A 4,481-nucleotide genomic window follows, 5' to 3' on the forward strand; every position below is an offset into this window, starting at 1 on the left:
TGGAGGGCCGCACCATGTTCACTCAAGCAGCAGCAGGGAGGGCTTAAAAAGTTCAGAAGCCTTTGTTACTGGCTAGTTTAGATCATAGAACTGAGCCTGAAAGACAGCTCAGCGATTGTCCCGTAGCAAGTATGGCATTTTGGCCCAGCTCTGAAGGTTCCAGGTCTCTGCTGGCAAACCTGAGCATTACCTGTCTGCTTTTTAGAGAGAGATGGCATTGCACAACCCTGGAAAGAGATGAGTCCACAAAGTGTTCGTCTGGGCTTGCTGCTGAAGGCAGTACTAGGGAAGGAGATAGAGGTGGGTGACATTGAACCTCTTTCCTAGACCCTAATGTTGCACTAACAATATCTTCCAACAGGTTTCTTCTATTTGAAAAGGGCAAACCTGAGTGCCAACACTGTGTCGGTCACTGTCTCGTGGCTTCTTACCCTGCGTGGCCTGGAAATGGAGACTGCAGGTAGCCGATACTCCACTGAGTCCAGGTGAAGAGTAACTGAACAATAAATAGGTGATTTTTTTTTTCCCCCTCTCTCCCCCTTGTTTTCTGACTGGGTGCTGGTTCATGCCTGGGAGAAAATGACGAGTTTTTTCGTTGCCTTTATCATGACGTTCTGAGATGTCCAGCTGGCAGCCTGAGATATGTTTATGGGCTCTGCGCCTTGTGGTCCCTACTGATGTCTCTCCCCCCAGGGGAAAGATGTCAGTGGAATGACTGGCACCATCCTGACCACAGTTCTTTGTGGAATCAAGTTAAGGATTTGTGTCATGAACAAAACCTATCTTTTAAATCGAGGAGCCTGTGACACTCTTACATGGTTAAACAGTTTGTGCACAGCAACCCTGACCCATCAGATTTATCTAGGAAGATCTAGGAACTGGGTTGTTTACACACCAATGCAAAGCTGTGAATATACAGAAAAAGCTACTTCTTCTTTGCTCTTTGTATGGAAAGACAAAGGAGAAGGATTTGCATGATATGGCCCACCTGGGGTCCCTTGTTCTAGCTGATGTGTTGTGGAGTCGGTTCCAAACATAGGATCCAAGCCTGGAACTTGCAGGCTTTAGGATAAAATGCTGTTGGTTTTCCTTCTGCTGTTGCTGTAGTAGCCACTATAGTGGGATAAGTATCTTTTAGGATGTGACTACCCAGCTATAGTAGCCCCTTTCTGCTCTGTGCAGTGTAGTTTTTAGATTTTGTGAGGGAGAATTGCTACGTGAATTGGAGGGAAAAGTAGAAATGAGATGGTGAGGGCTGAATGGAGCATCCTGAGAAGGAGGTAGCTGGTTTTTAGGGATGTTTTGCTTGTGTGAGAGCCATTCCTAAATCATATTCCATCAGAAAGGACATACCCAGAGAGAAGTGAAGGTCTGTCAGCAGATGGTAACATCACCACCCACAAGAGCACACGGTTTTTGCTCTTTGCCTGCGTAAGTGATTCCCAGATGAGTTGTGGGACCAGCACAGGTGCGGCCAGTGCCTTGCAGTTGCCGGTCTAGTCTCTGGGGCTGTCCCAGCACACCTGTCTGAACTGTAATATTTCTGCAGGGAAGCAATCAACCCTTTGAAGTGACAACTGACTGGGCAGGAGCTGAATGACGCTGATTTTTTATTTCTTAGCAGAGGTTAAGAAGGGTATCAGCCTCGGCAGCATCAAAGCCCTGCTTTGCTGGGCATTATGTGCAAGTGGACAGGAGAGGCCATTTTTACGCTAGAAAAAGTGCAATCTAAAGACCGTAGAATAATCAAGGCATTGAAGACAGGACTGTGCTATGAAGTGCATGACAAAAGTGCACACTTGGCTTGGTAGCATCTATCCTGACCAGAGGTGAGCAAATTTTCCTTGGCTGCTTCTCACCCAGCCAGTTTGTGATGCTGGCACCCTGGGAGTGCTCCTGTGTTCTGCTCAGGAGGAAGGTGAAAGCTTTGGATGCTTCCTCCTTGCCATTGGTCCTGGGAGGCTGCTGCGGCTTTCTGGATCTGGGAATGATACGAGGAGCCTGTCAGACTACCTGGGCTCTGACAGAGAATAGCAAGGGGAGCCAGGCCCAAGAATGGGCCTCAACACCCCTTATCGTGAGAGTAAAAAGAGGGCATGTGATGAGATGCAGAGAAGGAAGAGAAGGGCAAGGAGCAGAAGGTTGGGGTTGTTGGCACTGTCTCTCTCAATTTTTCCCTGATCTAGCCCAGAATTTCAGCATTTCTGCTGTCTGTATAGAGAGCAGGGAAGTCTGAGACTGTATCAGAGATATCCACCATCCAGCCTATATCGGTCTGTGCTTTCTGGCACACCAGTTCCCAGAGGAGTCTCTAGCCTCTGCATAATGACACTCACTGGCACAGTAACTTCTGCCCTGTCAGGAGGCAGTTTCTGAAGCTGGAGGCAGGACACGAGACAAGGAAACAGAAGTGGAAGTTGGCATGGGAACACACTGACTTCCAACATAACGGCTTCCAACGATGGAAGAGAACTTCACATAAAGAGTTTGGGCAGAACACTGGAGAATATTCCTTGTGGAGGAACCCACCCTGTGAAAGCTGCTGTGTTAGAGGTCATGAAAACAGTCATCTGCCCAATAATTTAATGGGAGCAATACTGATCTCTAAAATAACAGTGAACTGAGCAAGCCTTGTGCATGTGCAGAAAAATTGGTTAGGGTTTCATCTACAGGAGAGAGGGCTTTGCATTAGAGAGAAGCTTCTCTGTCTCTCTCCTGTTTGGTTCTGCTTGTTAACTTTCCTTGTCACATCAGAGCCCCTGTGTCCCTTCCCATCTTTATCTGATCATGAAGAACTCAACATAGAGCTCAGGCTACAGGTCACCACCTTGCACTCACAGGGGCTCTGGCCAAAGCTCTTTTTATACTCCCTTCTCACAAAGGCTGATTTTACTTCATTAACACTGAAAAACCTTAGTGCTTGGAAATGCAAACACTTCGGGTAGAGCCAAGTGATTAGGCATGCCACCTTCAGAAGAACACCTTTTTCATTTAATCCAGAGGTGTGAATCGTGTGGCTTGTACAGATGCATAGAACCATTAGGTAAAGGCTATGTATGTTAGAATGCTGTTTTCACTCAGTCTAGCCTGAGCTTCAACCAGTCACGATGTGATTTTCCAGCTAGTTTGGGAAACCGGGGAAGGACCAACCAGAAACTCTACAGATACCGAAAACCCCATCAGCCAGCTGATAGCCTGACTAGCAGCTCTCCCTGTTACAGGCAGGCTGTGTTACCCTCATCCATGTTGCCAGGATTTTAGGATTACATGGCCAAATGTGCCATAGATGGAGTTACATTTCTAGATTTCTTGTGTAACTGGAAGGCTGAACTGGTAGGTGAACTTGTACCACAACGCTGGATATAGGCTACTCAGGGAATACATGACTAGTTTAGTGCTCGAGCTCTGCAGCTTGAGGATGCTGAGCAAGAATGCTATCATCAAATCATTAACCCTCTGGGTTAAAGACTATCATATTACTACAGAAAAACTTAAAAATAGGTACAGAACCCAGAAGGGGAGTTACCCTTAATCTCTAGGGGTGATTGTTATGAAGACAAAATTAAGATTTTCCTTTAGAACAATAAAAGCCATTTTAAATAAACATTGTTCAAGTCCCCTTCCAAGGATAATGTTTGATAATATACACACAGAGGAACGTGGCAACCACAGAGAGTCAATGCTGGTATAAGAAAAATACAGCGAGGGTACAGGCTAGGTTAGAATACAGCATGCAGAAAGGTGAGGAGTTGAAATGGAAGAAAAAAGCATTTGCATTGAGCAATAACACAATTTATTTGTTAACATATTAAGGTACCTCCCTATGGAATTAGCCTCTTAATTCACTGCCAGTACCATTGCTCACTTACCTTAATTTAGCAGCAAATGGGGAAAAGCGTGCATGAGGAAAAGCATTCGCTTTTGTCATGCAGCTTCATTTAACATTCCCAGTTCAACCCAAAAATGTGATGTTTGAGGCACAGGTGGAGTTTTTTGACGCTTACAGTTGTTTGAGACTAATAGCTCTAAAACAATCCGAAATTAGGAACTTTGGGAAGTGGGATTACAAATTCAAAGATACTATAGGCTAGCTCTTCCCTGCACTAGGCTGGTTCACGGGAGGCCATGCTTTCTCCTTCCTCCACCATGCATAACACAGGAGACCCGTGCTGTCCCTCCAGCAGAAGCCCTGTGTGGGAAGTCTGGCTCTCACTGCTCAAATCACCCCTGGCTATTTAAAGAGCACCCCTGTCCTAACAGCCGTTTGCTCATCAAAACAGCTCTAACCTCTGCGTAGGCAGGCATGTAATACACTGAACAGACCTCAAACTCCTCTTCCTCACCCTACACGAGTGTCAAGATATTCATGCTTTTGCAGCCATGGAGATCCTAAGAATAAAAAAATGTTGCAAAAGAGAAGACGCACTACAGCCACCAACCTTTCAGAAATATATATATACACGGCATGGAAACAGGAAACA

The sequence above is a fragment of the Aquila chrysaetos genome, chromosome 9 (assembly GCF_900496995.4).
Source record: "Aquila chrysaetos chrysaetos chromosome 9, bAquChr1.4, whole genome shotgun sequence".
Classification (NCBI taxonomy): Eukaryota; Metazoa; Chordata; class Aves; order Accipitriformes; family Accipitridae; genus Aquila; species Aquila chrysaetos.